This window comes from Biomphalaria glabrata, unplaced genomic scaffold (genome assembly GCF_947242115.1).
Source record: "Biomphalaria glabrata unplaced genomic scaffold, xgBioGlab47.1 scaffold_20, whole genome shotgun sequence".
Classification (NCBI taxonomy): domain Eukaryota; kingdom Metazoa; phylum Mollusca; class Gastropoda; family Planorbidae; genus Biomphalaria; species Biomphalaria glabrata.
In genome coordinates, this window is record NW_026602928.1 from 355,979 (window position 1) to 372,873 (window position 16,895).

General features: G+C 34.5%; 1 pseudogene; it reads left to right on the plus strand.

Annotated features, from left to right (window-relative positions):
- Positions 1-16,895, plus strand: part of LOC129924128 (dynein axonemal heavy chain 6-like) — a 57,436-nt pseudogene that overhangs the window by 12,950 nt on the left and 27,591 nt on the right.

The following is a 16,895-nucleotide window of genomic DNA, read 5'->3' on the forward strand; positions in this document are numbered from 1 at the left end:
GAGCTCTACTTTCGCCTCTGACAATGTTTAGTGTTTGTGTTTTTGTTCTGGTTTCTATAACACTATTTTTTCAATGGACAGGTTGTTAGCCTATTGCACAACCCCTGTGTCCCGTGGAGGGGGATGCACCTTTTGTCTGGCCTCTTTCCTAGCAGACCTGTCTGGCTTGGTAGTACCTGCCAGGAGTGATGAGCTCCCGCCGGTATAGCTCTGAGGGTCATTGAGGCACTAAAGCTGTTACACCACAGCATGGTATGTGCTTCAGGTGTGCATCTAGCGCGTCAGACATTTACACAGCTAAAACCAACGTGGAAATCTCCTCACATCTCAAACAAGACTAAACTAAGAATCTTTAACTCTAATGTCAAGGCTGTCCTACTGTATGGTTCTGAAACATGGAGAACAACTGAAGCCACAACAAAAAAAATACTGACCTTCATCAACAGATGCCTGAGAAATATCCCAAAAATACACTGGTATGACAAAGTAGAAAACACCAAACTGTGGGAGATGAGTGGACAGAAAAATATAGAAGTGCAGATCTTAGAGAGGAAGTGGAGATGGATTGGTCACACCCTTAGAAAAGATACCAGCAACAGAGCTAGGCAGGCCTTAGAGTGGAACCCCCAGGGAACAAGACGCAGAGGAAGACCAAAAAGAACATGGCGACGCAGTGTACTTGAAGAAGCAGAGAAGACCGGGAAGAGCTGGGACACCATCAAAAAACTAGCAAGAGCCTTGGAGAGTGGCGTGTTTTTGTCGAGGCCCTATGTTCTATGAGGAATTCAAAGGATTGATGATGATGATGATGATGATGGAAACTGAGCCTCACTAGTCTTTGGCAAACTCACAACAAACATTTTTCAAAGACATGAAACAGCTGGGACTAAGTGTTAGATTATGTCAGGGTAGACAAAATCATAGGCAAATACAATAAGTTCTTAGCAACTTGAAATATGGTGTCTAAATGTAGCCATCTTTATTTCATTGTTTTAATGACCAAATGATGACAGACAATTAATGCGTGTATATTCCGCATTCCACATTTTTCATTCCAACAAGGACATCTGTACAATAAAGTCTCTATTTTCATATTTATATATATATATTATTATTTTTTTTCAGATTAACAATTGACATCCCCTCATGACAATGTCATCAGGTTTTGGCAAAACAAACTTTCACATCAGGCTAGAACCAAGATCTTTGTGCTGCTTAGAATGGGGAAATTGGGAAAGGTAAACTTAGATCTTAGTTGTCATTTTGTAAAATTCAATTTTTCTTAGCACTCTCATAATATAACATACCCTTGGTGAAGCAAAATAAAACTTGCTGCCTTGCAGGATATGGAGGGATCTACAAAGGGTTAGAGCAGCTTACACAAAAATAAAAGGCAGCTATTGATAGAGGCAAAAGGCTCACTCCCCCAGACGGTTGTGCGCAGGGCTAACAACCCTGTCATATAAAATGAATACTCTGACGAAAGCTTCAATTTTTCTAAGTACACTTATAATATAACCTTATGTCTCTCATAACATACTTTATGGCCAAGATAATTAGGATGTATTAGAATGCATACTCCAACAAACCTCTGTCTAATAAAGATAGAGAAATTCTGGATTTTGTAGGGCATAAGATAGTACAATAAGAATAGAGGTGCAAATATATAATATGTCAAATAATAGTAGGTATAAAAAAAATACTGTATAACAAAAATAACAAAACAAGTTTTTCCTGCTAACAATGTGCCATATACTGGTTCATCTATCTCTGTGATGTTTTTGGATAACAATGTTGAATTCTTGATTGAAAAAAAAAAATTGAACTTATCAAAGGGCAGTAACTTTGGTCTACACTACATATAAAGTAAAGTTCAGTTTCTGAACAACTTACACATCTGGGCGAGTCTCTCCAACTGCTCTCATGTCTTTAAAAAAAATAGGTAAAGTTCCCATTTCAGACCTTGCTATCTATAGGGCATATGATGTTAAGGTCATCTGTTTCTTTGGCCAACAATTAATAAGAAAGGTGTCCTGTGGCTAGCACAATTACCAACCACCTTTACTTTCCCCAACTAAATTCAGGTACCCATTAGAGTTGGGTGGACTCCGGGGCGCCCTAAAAATCCCGAAATAGAAATCCTAGTCTCCTCTGAGTTTCAAACCCAGGATCCCCAGGTTTCGAAGCTAAGCACTTAACTAGTCAGCCACTGCCTCCCCCTCCCATGTCTTGCCCATCTTAAACCTTCAAGCTGGAGGTCCATCTTCTTCCAGGTCTGTGACCTCTGTTGATTTGCCATTTGTTATTACTGAAGCTAAAGGTTTTTCCCTATGCCCAAGCTTCCTCCTTTCTCAGCTGGGCTTGGGATCCTCCTATGGCCTAGTTTTCTGCACAAAATATAGTAGGTTTTTTTTCGTGTCACATCTTTTCATTTTTAGTTGTTGATCTAGTATGGGTTTATAAAGAAATATCTTGAATTAGTATTGTCTATCAAAAATTTTTTAGCATTTTTTTTATAAAGTGAACATTTTAATAATAGCCTTTTGTTTTTTTAAATGTTTCAGGCCTGACGCTTTGTTCCTGGATACACTTGCTCATTTCCCATTGGTCTTTTACATAACTGGGAGGTACAGTGTCTAAAATATTATCAGTAACTGATCCTGTTTCTTGTTATTTATAGACGTATTGGTAGTTACTATTAATGTGTTAATCTAGTTGTTTATTTGTTCTATTTGTGCTTTAATCTAGTCATTCATTTTTCCCTATCACCTCGTTTCATTTGTCCCTTGACTTTTGGTCTAGGGGTACTGTGACAGCTCACATAACCAAATCCCTCCACTTACCTCATCAGCAAGTGTTCTTAGCAGGATATTAAGATCCATTATTTTGTTATCCAGCCAGATTGACCCTTTCTTCATGTTCCCTCCACTGTACCTTGAAGAATGATTTTAGGCAATGAGTCATGTCTTACAATATGACCAAACCAGCTCATCAGCTTTCATCTCTTCACAGTATTGAGGAGCTCCTCTTTTTTGCCAGCCAGTCTTCTTTTCCTGGTATTTGATACCCTGCATTTTTCTGTTCTGTTCTCTCAAAGACTTGGATTTTTCTTTCAGTCAACCTCAGCATTAAATGTCAAACTTTTACAACCATATAGGAGTACATAGACCACTAGCCAAGAATTAAGTTTTGTGTATTTAAATAAAAAAAAAAAGTAATGAGTCCATGTTAGATCTAGCTAGTTTGAGGTATTGAAATTTTTAAGAGTTTACACAAACATGTAGTCAGTATAATATGAGATGAAATGAAGACTAGCCCAAACCTTCTTGTGAAGGCAGCCTTGGTGTGGGAAGCATTGAGATCAGTCTGATGTACATATCACACAACCAGGCAGACATCCTCACCATTTAATTGCATTTATATATAAAGTCTAGTTACATGTGATTTACATTTTGTCAGTATGTCACAATGGAGTAGATCAATCTTAATGTTGTGTCTGTTCCAGTGTGGATGATCTCCTAGTGGCTAGAATCACTCAAGACAGTTACCTCTAGTGGTTGTCAAAAGAAATCCTGATTCTAATTATGAAGGGAAAGAGTTTCTAGAGGATTCCTCCACCATTGTTGCCATTCAGAAAATTGTTAGGTAATACATTTCTTCATTGCATTACCGTAAAAAAATAAATTTGTTTACTATGCAAAATAAGAACATAACCACACACATTTCATTATGAGTTTGTATGATCCAAGAATGGCAATATCTGAGAGTCTAAAGATGAAGAATAAGGGCAATACAAATAGATTGTTCACACACCCAATGCATGCATCCATTACTTTATTAGTATGAATAATAAATAAACAAAATCTATATCAGAGCTTTCAGAGTCATGGATAAAAACTAAATAGTTTAATTGCTTTCTAATTAACAAATTATTTTTGTGCATTTCTTTTTTTTTTATGTACATATTTAGCTAAAGAATTACCTTTTGACTGAAAAAAAACTCATTTAGTTTTAGTTTTGTTCCCTAATTATTGAATTCATACATGCAGACACTATGCAAATAATGTATTGAATTTTGAATATTTATTGTAGATCATTATTTGGGACAAACATGTTAAAAACATTTTACTAGCTCCAGAGTTTAGACTTAGTTTAACTTCAAAATCTTTATCAATAGTTAATCAGTACGCTAGTCATCAACATTTAGTTTGTTCTATTCTGCTAGACAAAGACCACTGTCTTTTAGGTCTTGTTGCTTAGTTTAGCTTGAATTTTCCATTGTCCTCTCTCTATGTCTCTCTTGTTTTTTCCTTCTGTCCCTCTTTCTTTCACTATTCTTGTCTAGGTCAGTGTATTGTTCTCATTCTAAGTATGCAAGTAACATAAAAAAAAGTTTAAAAAAAAAAAAGACAATTCCTCCTTTATGAAGCTGACAACTTTTTGTAAGAATGATTACTTTGCTCGTAACTCTTAATAACTAATTCTTCTTCTTCTTCTTCATCGTTCTCATTGTTATGTTGGAGTGTTCATATGACTAGACCAATACATGAGATGAACTGCGCGGTGGTTTCCAAATCAGGGAGCTCTCCATATAGTTTTCTTTCTATTGGGGTGATTTGGGGCCAATGTCTTATATGGGCCTCTTGGTAAAGAGAGCAGTTTTGGAGGACGTGGTCGGCATTCTCTGGTGATACTCCACATGGGCAGATTTCACTGGCTCCAATTTTGAGCTTCCAGTGCATGTGTTGTCGCATTCTGTTGTGTCCGGTCCTGAGAAAGATTAGACGTTGGTTTTGTCGGGATAGCTTATAGTAAGCTTCATCTTTCTTGTGATTTGGATGAGAGCTCGTCCATTTCTCATTTATTTTGTTAACAATTAATTTCTTCATTTCTTCTGGATAGAGTGCAGAGTTTATTTGAGAGTTAGTTCTCCCACTCTTGGCGAGTGTGTCAGCCTTCTCATTTCCTTCTAGTTGTATATGGGCTGATATCCATTGAATAACAGTTTTTTTGCTCTTGTTGTTGAGCTTTGTAAATGCTGTTCTGAGGTTTTTAATATAAGAGGAATCAGAGTTTTGCAAGCTTTGGAGGGTTGTTTTTGCATCGGTTAGCAAGACAATCTGACTGTGAGGGGAACTTGGATGATTTGCTAGCATGGTAGCAGCTAGTGCTAGTGCTTCCCTTTCTGCTCTGTGACTGTCAGAGAGCTCTCCAGTTGCAATGGATTTTTCTAGTTTTCCTCCATCTGGCCATTTGATAAGTATTCCAGCTCCTCCATTTGTGGTGGCTTTATGGGATGAGCCATCTGTGTAAACTCTGATCCACTGATTGCTAGGGTAATTGGTATGTAGAAAACAGTTCACTATTTCCTTGAGCTCTGTTGGTCTGTAATCAGATTTTCTTTTTATGTTTTCAATATGGTCCCTTATAGTAGGAAGAGGGCTTTCATCCCAGGGTGGAAATTCGTTATAGTGTATCGAGGATTCCAGAGTAATTTTTTCAAGTAGGTGTTTCTTTTTTAAGTTTAGAGATTCCTGTATGAAATTGGTCTTTTTGAGACGTTTTTTGTGCCAGTTTTGTGGATTTTTGTTCTGAGTGGGTGCCTTTCAAAGGTTTCCAATTTAGTGAATTGGGAAAGGATTTTTATTTCTCTTCTTTCATTCAGAGAGATCAGGGCAGCGGTTTCCTCCATAGCTCTAATGGGTGTTGTTTTGATTGCTCCTGTCATTATCCTTAAACCAATATTTTGAACCTTGTCTATTTTTCTTAGGTTGGTTTGGGCTGCTGAGCCCCCTGCTGTGGCACCATATTCTAGTACAGGTCTTACATAACTGGTATAGGTCTTTTTCAGGATGTTGTGATTAGCTCCCCAATCTGTGCCAGCTAATTTTTTCAAGAGGGATAGTCTCTGGATGCCTTTACTCTGTGTTTTATCTATTTGGTTTTTCCAGGTTAGTCTCGGGTCATAGGTGACTCCAAGATAAGTAGGGCTGTCATTTTTTTCTAAAGCTTCCTTATCTAATGTTAATTTTATTGTTTGTTGTTTTGTTGACAGTGAGAATATGGTATATGTTGTCTTTTTTGTGTTAATGGACATGCCCCAGTCTTTGGACCAATTATTGAGTTTATCAAGAGCATCTTGTAATTGAAATTTCGATGTTCCTACATATTCTTCTGTGCTAATTAAGGCAAGGTCATCTGCATACATGCTGCTTTTAACTTTTTTGGGTAGGTTTTGATTTAGATCGTTTATGAATATTAGAAAAATTGTTGGGGATAGGACTCCTCCTTGGGGACGCCATTTTTTATACCCACTGTGTGGCTTCTTTGTCCTTGCATGCAAACTAAGGCTTTTCTGTTATTTAGGTATTCCTTTATCCAGTTGTACATTCTGTGGGATATGTGATGCTGAATTAGCTTGAGCAAGAGACCTTGTTCCCAGACTTTGTCAAATGCTTTTTCTAAGTCAACCCACACAATTGTTGTTGGTTTCTTTTCTTGAAAGCCGTCTTCTATTTCTTGTGTGATGAAGGCAATTTGATCTTCTGTTGATCTGCCTTTTCTAAAGCCAGCATGGGCTTCAGTGAGTAGGTTATTTGACTCAAGGATCCATGTCAGCCTTCTATTTATCACTCTTTCCATCAGTTTGCAAGTACAGCTAGTGAGGCTGATGGGACGGTAGCTATCCAGTTTATTTCTTGGTTTGCTGTGCTTTATTATAGGGATCATAATGGCTTTTTTCCAGATGTTTGGAATTCTGCCAGATTTCCAGCTAGCATTGAATAATTGTAGCAGTTTTCTTTTGGCTTGAGGACCCAAGTGAAGAAGCATGTCATTTGATATTTTGTCTGGGCCCGGGGCTTGTTTTGGTTTGAGGACTTTTAGGGATTCATCTAGTTCCTTCATTTTAAGATTAGTGGTCATTCCCAAGGAGTAAGCTGGATTGTTTTCTTTAATTTTATCTGGGATTTCTGAGTTTACATCTTTATTTCTACTTTCATTAATTTGTATTTGTCCTACGCATTGGAAAAACTTAATGAATTCATTTGCTGCTATGTTGGAGTTCAGACACATATTGACCTCAGACTTTTATATATGATAGAGCTAACCATTTTTAACATTGTTCTTCAACATCAATTCTGTTCTTAGGTTGTTCTAACAATATGTCAAATGATGTGGACCCGTGATGTCACAGCTATTCTTAGAGACTCTCGAACAGTTATCAGGGGAATGAGGGACTTCGAACAAAGAAGCTTTACAGTAAAAATTTTTATTTGATTTTATATTTCACAAAACTTATCTTTTCTACCATTATGTATCAGCACTTAAAATATATCAGTACTTTCAAAATCACTTTCTATCAACAGGAGTTAAATCTTCTAGCTGGGGCAGTGAGAGGAGAACTTCCTAAACTGGCACGAGCTACACTCTGCGCTCTTATTTCAATCAATGTTCATGCACGGGACATAATTTCAGAAATGGTGAAAAAACAGGTCAGACATTTTTTGACATTGAACTTTTCCATCTTCCTAATATTATTAAATTCCATTTGATGGCTAAATCAATTTTTTTGACATCATTAGAAAATACATATTGCTTCATGCAACAAAGACCAACAACTCTTCTTAAAAGATGACTGGTGAAATGTGCATTAAAAATATTTTTAAGTGAAATGTATTCATTGTAAAATCTGTAATGACAACACCTTATAGTGCCCCTAGTACCCTATCTATCCCTCCATGCTGTGCAAAAAGAAAGACCATTATGTGTGACCCTTGAGGTAACAGAAATGTTTTACATGCAGCCCTGAGATTACCAAAAGCTTTAAAATCTTGTATTAGAATGTAATATCTATAGCTAATATCTTACAAATAGTATGTCTGAAAAAAAATCAAAGCTTTACAAATTAATCAGTCAAATGGAATTTTAAAAATGGTAATCCATTGTAAAAAAGACAAAATCCTAATTGTCCCAAATGTGGTTAATTATGCCTTTATTAATCAGCACTCAAGACTTCATGGTCAAAAAAAAAAAAGAGCATTTAGAAAAACATCGTTTAAATAAACACAAGATCTTCTTTTTAAAAAGATAGAAAGGAAAATCACAAGTTACACTTTCATTCTTTCGCTTTTACAAACTGTGTTTTGGGAAAATTTTTTGTTTTTAAAAATAAAGAATAGTTTCGGTAATGGTGATGAAATGTAGCACAGTGCTTTACCTCTTTTACATTTGTAACTATAGGACTCATTTTAGTCTCTTTAGGTCTGTGTCATTATCATCTGCATATAAATAAAAAATCTTTCTGGGGATCAGTATAATGCTAGGAACAAAACAAAAACATTTTCTTTTCTGCACATGAATGGAAACATTGCATGTGCATTCAAAACATTTACAATCTAGAGGAAATATATCTTATAAATATTTCAAGTTGTAAGTTGTAGCTGCTGGCAGTTTTAAAATCTCTTTAGCCAAGTTTTTTTGGTGTGGCATTTCTTTTGATCTACTAGATTCATGAATCTCTTTGGCCTTCTTTCATTTGTTTGTTAAATGAAGAAACAACAAAACTTGTGTTGACAGGTATCAGAACTTTTAAGTTTTGTCTGGCAAAAACAACTCAGATATTATTGGAATATGGAAGTGGACAACTGTGTTGTCTGCATGTCAATTGCTGTCTACACCTATTTTTCCAAGTGACAGGCATATTTGTTTGATCAATTGATAGGATAAAACATTTGAATTAATGTCAGGATAAAACATTTGAATAATATGACATGACCTGACTAATTTTCAGAACATGCCTAGCTGACTATTTGAGGATTCAAGTGGATATTTCTATTGAATTAAAAAAATAAAATATTTGAATAACTAAGTTGACATATCCATTTCATCAATGATTATTAACTGTGCAAACACGTTTAACAAATTTACTGAACACAACAGAATTAATTGCTAATAAATTCTTTAGTTTTAAATAAACTTAATAGCAATGCTTTTAGTTTAAAAAAAAACAGCTACCACTTTTGTGTAGATCCCTACTTTTAAATTGTAAATTCTCAGTTGCTTAACTAGCCTGAAGTTTTATGATTAACATATTAGTACCTTATTCATTAGTAATCTAGTAGAATGGGAGCTCAAAATCTGTAAGTGATGCCAGATGTTACTTTTTGACAAATAGTTATAAGCACAATCAAAGCACAATCATAGAGACATTGACAAAATTCTTTCTCCCTCCTAGAAGGATAAGTTTCATCTTTCTAGTTTATGCATTAAAACAGCAACCATCTCTATCTTTAGTTTTCTATTCATGCCACATTGCTCATTCATAGGACAGATGCTATCTCTGCCTTATGGGAGCCCTACAACTTGATCTAGGTGGAGCACCTGCAGGTCCAGCTGGTACTGGAAAGACTGAAACAACTAAAGATTTGGCTAAAGCTTTGGCTATATGGTGTGTAGTGTTTAATTGTTCAGACAGCTTGGATTATAAGGTGATTAGGACCTTAAATATAATTATGTTTCTTTTATAAAGACTTTATTTGAATTAGTGAATATTGAATATTTAGTTCAAATTGTTCATTGACTTATTATTATTATTATAGCTTTTATATAGCGCTACTTTCATGCTTATAGCATGCTCAGAGCGCTTTTGGTCCAATCTCATTTGTGGGGGGAGGGGGTATCTAGGAGTTGGTTTTCCGTGCTGCCTTTAGGCAGAGACACCATGGCTGAGGGGCAGACAAACCATAGCTAAATGGTATAAAGAGGCTTACTTTCATTGTAAAACACCATGGCTAATGGCTTACATATTGTTGTGACTGATGAGACTGGGTGACATAAACACTACAGAACTGAATGACATAAGACTCCACAAGGCTCAGTGACTTAGATAATTATATTAACACAATATATTTTAAGATTCAATACCAGAAATAAATTCTTTCTCTCCATAATTATTTACCACATTCTGGTGGAATCAACGCTGGTATCGTCATTAGGAGAGAAAGAGTTAAAATATATTAAAGACTATCTTTTACACTTAGAACATTTAAAGATGGACTGTTAGATGTAAAAAATACATGTGTAGTTTTAGCTATTTTGGACAGATTCTGAGTTTTCTGAATTTTTTCATGATGTAGGTGTAGGTTAAAAATCATTGATATTTTAAGGCAATTATGTCTTACAATGCATACAGCTGCTAAAGGGTTATCTGAAATTTTTTACTCAACCAAAATAAACAATTATTAACTGTTGTCAAATTTTCTTTGAAAATATTCTAACAGCATCATTAAAATGAAAAAAGAAAATAAAAGACAGTTATTTGGAAAGTAAAAAGAATCAATACAAATTTTGACACCTGGCAGGCTTTGTTGTGCAGTTGTTTAAATGATCTGAGCTCTTTGTTACCTACCCCTGATGTTTTGTAGGGTAGTCAGACTCATTGCTAGTTATTTGGTGCAGTTCCTTCCTAACTATTTAGCTTGTAACCTAAACACTTTTCATTCTGTTCATAATATTTTTTTACACAATTTAAAAAAAAAAATATTCAGTTATTGTGAATGAAAAGATTAACTGCCAATGCCTAAAGTTTGGTGAATGTGTATTGTGTAGTGTTTGTGCTTCAACCTTATTAAGGCATTAGATTAAGCATCAGATCTGAAATTACATTGGAAAAGACATAACATTAGAATAGGTATAATATGTGTTTAATTCTAAATCAATTTACCTTTACCTATCCCTTAGTCTGTTGGACCATTGGGGCACCATGGCAAGATTCATCTACTGTCTTTCTCGATTCCTCTCTGTCTTTTGCCTTAGTTAGAACCTTTTTCAATGGCAGGCCCGTCCATTCTTTATGTTGTCCTCCCATTGATTTCTCTGTCTGTCTCTTCTTCATTTTCATGGTACTAAATATATAATAACCCTATCTATTTAAGCAAAAAAATGTTTTAAAGTTTTGATGACTTGTTTCATTAGATTCTAGAAAAAGCCTTGACCAGTTTGTACAATCAAGGTGTACAGAATGAATTCTATCAACCAGTTCATGTGTATGTTATGAATCCAAAATCTATTACTATGAATGAATTATATGGAGGTGTGGACAAACAAACGCTTGAGTGGAAAGATGGGCTCATGGGACTGACTGTCAGGTTTTGTGTCAACGTAAGAGTTTAGCAGTTAGATTTAGTTTGAAAATTTGCATTAAGATAAGTGTTAAAATATATTGTTTACTTAACGATAAGTGTAATAGTAGGTTACATTATTCACATTAGTATGAAGTGTAAATGTATATTATTGTGACTAGCCTGTGAATACATTTGGCATTATTTTGAACTCTTTAGGACACAACCAAAGACCATCAGTGGATAGTATGTAATGGCCCTGTGGATGCATTATGGATAGAGAACATGAACACAGTGTTAGACGACAACAAAATGTTATGCTTAGCCAATAGTGAGAGAATCAAATTTACACCTTACATCCACATGATCTTTGAGGTGCAGGATCTAGCCGTAGCTTCACCTGCAACAGTCAGCAGGTGCTTGCTACTGATTGCATTTCTTCATTTTTAGTTTAAGATATAGATTTGTAATTGAATAAGATATTTTTGTATAGTAATGCCAGGAAAGACTTTTACTTTGACAGTCTGGCTCAGCATCCAATTGTTACAATTATGTTATTGTATATTTCTATCAATCTTGGATCTAATAACCAAAGCTTCGCTACACAAATTAAATTTATCTGAATTTAGTTGCTTAGTTTTAAAACTTGATCTTAATTTGATTTTAATATATTTTCATGATGATTATCACATTTGAAGGTGTGGAATGGTTTACGTTGACCCAGATGAACTGAAGTGGCTACCATTTGTTAAAACATGGCTTGATAAATGGGGTAAAAATATGTCCCCGGAGGCTCCTGCCTATCTTCTCAAACTCTTTGAAATCTATGTTGAAGATGGTCTAAGATTTGTCTCCAAAAAATGTACTCAGACAATGAACCAGGTCAGTATTTTAATTTTGTGTGATCATTCTATTAAGAGACCAAGTCCATTATTAGTTCATATTACGTACTGAAAATAATCATTTGTTAAAATTACACTTAGTCATATTTAGCCTACCTTTTTTTAGTGATATAAACTAAAACTTATTTAAACTCATACAAACTGAAAGTCATATATACCAATCTTATTTCATTTATACCTATTTCAATACAAACAGTGGCCACCAATATAAGACTTATTTTTTCATGCACTTATATCAAAATTAGTTACATTTAAATTACGTGATTCACATTTCTGATAATGTGTGTTGATTTGTCTTATTTTAAAATGTAATTTTTGTATGTTGATGTAATTATGACATTTAAATGTTAAAACAAAAAAAAAGGGAACCTATACACTAAGTTTGGTCAACACCTTTATGTGTGAATTGTCCTAGAAATGTGAAAAAGTAGCAATTTTTTCACAATTTTTGCCCTAACATAAACATAACATTTCTATTTTTTTAGGGGTGGGGGGGGGGGGGGGGTCAAAGTGTCCATAGTAATAGATTGTAATACATTGTAATAGATGCTATGCTTAAGAGTTAGTAAGACATAATTGGCAACACATTTATTCATATTGAAAATCAAACAAAATTTTTTTAAAATTCTAATTATTTAACAAAAAAAAAAAATGTTGTGCAGTGTATATGATAACGTGTATTCACCTTTTTGAATTTCAAGATTATATCATTACACTGTTAAATGGATAGAGATGGAAGGTAGTGAATAATGTAATGATAGAAGCATGCAGATGCTATTAGCTAAGGTTGACCCATCAGGGTGCCAAGAAAGATTCCAGTGCTTTTTAAAAATGATGTTGCATTAAATACAAAGTATCTTAAAGAACTATATCCATACCAGTAAGAACAAATTAGTTTCAATGTAGACTTAAGAATTCTCAACATTTAGATCTGTACTCTTATTTTCCAGGTAGATATCAGCAAAATAAACTCATTTTGTAAGTTGCTTAAAGCCATTTTCTTCTACAAGCTTGGTCAATTTGACTGGTCACTAGAATCCTCCAAGATGTTTCGATTTCTGTGCCAGATCTTTGTGTTTTGTTACCTTTGGGCTCTTGGGGGTAACCTCAATGATGAGTACAGAGATGCTTTTGATCTGTTTATACGACAACAATTTGATGAAAATCAAGATGCCAAGGTAACTGAAACAATATTATGTGTTGATAGTTTCAATCAGATATTCTATTTATACATCATAGACAATTTAGTGCTGAACTGGCTCAGAGTTGATTTCATTGTTGGATAATATAACAACAAATTTGGACCTTAAAGAACTGGGTATATTTCTTCTACTCACTAAACCTATTAACTTTATTAAAAACTAGACCCATCTAGTAAAAGACTACATTGGTAGTGATAGTAGAAAACAATTAACAAAACATACACCAAGGAGTCTTCTTTATAAGCATAAAAAATAGTTTTTTTGATTGGATACAGAGACGTGAGTCTTGAGTGCATTTTGAATACTGATGCTTGCTTATAGCTTACTTCATTGAGTAATCTAGTAGCTGGAAAGAAGTCTAGATGTAGTGCAGAAGTAGAAGTACTATTGAAATGACAACATGTTCTGTTTAAATTTGATGTTATGTTGTCCTTAAAAAGAATACTGAAGTTATGAACATTGAAATTATTTGCAAGATGAGTGTTTCTCTATTATTAATATAACCTTTCAGCTGCCAGAAACATATCCTTTATGGAGCTATTACATTGAGGTGGACTCAAAGAGAATGGATCTGTGGGAACGTCTTGTCTCATCCTTTCGATTTGACAAATCCATTTCATTTTTTAAAATAATGGTGCCCACTGTGGATACAGCACGTTATGGCTACTTCCTAGAGCGGTTACTTTCTGTTCAAAAACCAGTGCTCTTTACAGGAGGGACAGGCGTGGGCAAGGTAGTATGAAATTAGTTTACCAATTTACCTTCATTAAAGATATGATTATAAGATGTTGATTTAATGTTTTTGTTTAAACTATAACTAAAAAAAAAATGTTGCAACTTCTGAATATTTCTTGATTGGTTAATGTTTGTGTAATTGAAATAATTGACTGCATATCTGAAAGAATGAATATATTGTCTCCTTCAACTTGCTCTAGTCTGTGATAGTAAGAGATTTACTTGATCGCATCTCTGAGAGAATGAACTACGTACCAGTTTACATTAACTTTTCTGCACAAACCAGCAGCGGAAGAACTCAAGAAATTATTGAAGGGAAGTTGGAGAAACGAAAGAAAAATGTTATTGGTAAATTTATTTTTTTGTCTATAACTGTAACATTTTAACTTCATATACAGTCTATGTTTTAAACTAAATGTCTGATCTCAGTTTTTTTTTGTTTTTTTTTTGTATGTCTTTTTGGTTAATATCCTGACTTATTAATTTCTTTATTTACTCTCTCAAGATATTTTTAGTACTAAAATTAATTTCAGTAATTATAAAATTAAATATCATTTTATGCTAAAAATTGATTACTTAAAATAAAATAATTTTCTACATTTTCAAAACCCTACCAATTGAGTCAAGGTTTGCAGGCTATATAGGCTACTGTTTTGATCTTATGTGCAAAAAGAATCGACAGGGGCTTATTGCAAAAAAAAAAATTTACATGAAGAGCGCAAGTTGAGAAAGAGATCATGTTCTTCCTCAACTACTAACAAACATTTTGTGTTCAACTGCTAATATGCACTTCTCTAATGACCAACAAAAATCTTTTAAAAACTAACATATATGTCTTTAATGACTAACACACACATATAGTTCCATAACATCTTCAATGTTTGAAACACATATAAAAAAAAGTTATGTTCACTTGATTAGCTTTGCCAGCTATGCTTTAAGGATCTAGAGTGGTTCCCTGCCCCAAATGATTGTCTGGATGGGTTACATCTGTTTAACAAATGATGTCTGGATGGGTTACATCTGTTTAACAAATGATGTTTGGATGGGTTACATCTATGTATAAGTAACACACTTCACACATTGCAACAAATGCATTCAAACAATTAGTAGAACAAACAAAATAGGCTACATTTCTTTTTTTTTTCTTTTTTTTTTAAAGTTACATGGCTTGGGGTAACAAATCACCCACACACAAATCACCATAATTGGATCATGGTTGTGGCTAAAAGCAGTATGAAAAATAGACTTTGTTCTTTCAATATACCTGCTGGTGGTGAAAGAGTGGTTTTTATATCCTGTTTTGGACAGTTCCAATAGCAGCTACAACAATTTTTTTTCCCTTTCAGCTTTGGCATTTCTTTTTATAATGCCCTGACCCAATGAACTCAGCAAGCTGATTTTTAGTCTATGCTTTGTGTAGTTTTAGTTCTTTTTTTTTTCCTGATTCTCTCAGGTCTACCTAGTAAACTCATGAAATGTTTCTGAGGCAGTGATCAGTTGCACCATTAAATGTTTTTTTTTTCAAGTTCTTTCAAGAAAACTTGTCAGGTCTTAATTTAACCTGCATTTCTTTTTTCTTGTTTGCTTTTCACACATCAACTGTAGTTTTGTTTTGTACATAACATTGTGCTGTTAGGTAGTTCAGAGTAATGACAGCATAGTGACATGGTATCTGCTTGTAGCCTAATTGTACTTTTAATATTTCCCACATGCTTCATCATGATTGGGGGTCAACATGTCCTAGAGCAATTTTTAATACATTAAATTAACTAACTTTTTGATTGATTGAAATTAAGAATAAGAACAATTTCAATGTTTAACTAATGCATGGTGACATTATAGTCTAAAACTGACCTAATGTTTCAGTAGTATTAATGTTTAATTACAAAATTTCAGAAAATTGAACTCCACTTTTAGAACAATTAAAAAAACAATACAGTCCAATAGATGTAGGTTGGGAACAAAGAAGTGGCAGGGGCTATAATTGACCATCATTTATACATGTTTCTATAAGCATCTCAACTGTAGTCTTACATTTTCGATAGCGCATCAGATTATGTTTTTTTGAGGATTTGTGACGACCTGCCCTTTTGACTTAAAGCCCTGCCTTTACCTACATATTTGTAAAATGTTCTTTCAGAGTTGAAGATAATTACTTCCTAGTCCAAACCTCCTGCAGGATGACAGGGATGGGAGCGGGCAGGGTTTGAACCCTGGACCATCGATAAATCTGAATGACAGTCCAGTGCGCAAACCGCATGGCCAGACAGCCATCCTATCCTTAATGGCTGACATACAAGACCATAGTAGTAACATACAACTCTTGAAAAGTACCGGTATAATTACATCTTAATTCCTGCTCAAAACTTTGATCAATGTTCATTATTCATACCAATGTCCTTCTGTCATGCTTTTCTCTTGTGTACAGGTGCACCTCAAGGTAAACGAGTGGTCATATTTATTGACGATCTCAACATGCCCAAACTGGACACGTACGGCTCTCAGCCACCTATTGAACTTTTACGACAGTATCTCGACTTTGATGGTTTATATGACAGAGAAACAATGACCTGGAAAGAGATTCAGGTGCTAAAAATAATTGCGAACGTTTTTTTTTCATAAAGGATAACAAAATGTTTACTGTTTGAGTGCATGTGTATGAATAACATTACAAACACAAACACGACAATAGAAATAAAAAACTAATCTAAAAAAGTTTTAAACAAGTAGGTCTTAATGTTCTTCTTAAAAGTGGTATAGCATGTTGTCTGTCTGAGATCAATGGGGAGTGTGTTCCAAACCTTTGGTCTGTGCACTGAAAAAGCCTGCAGACCGTAGCTTTTGAGGGATAAACGTGGCACCACTAAAAGCATTGAGTCCATTGAGCATAGGGCTCTCTTGGGGACATATGGAGTAATCAGTTCTCTAAGGTA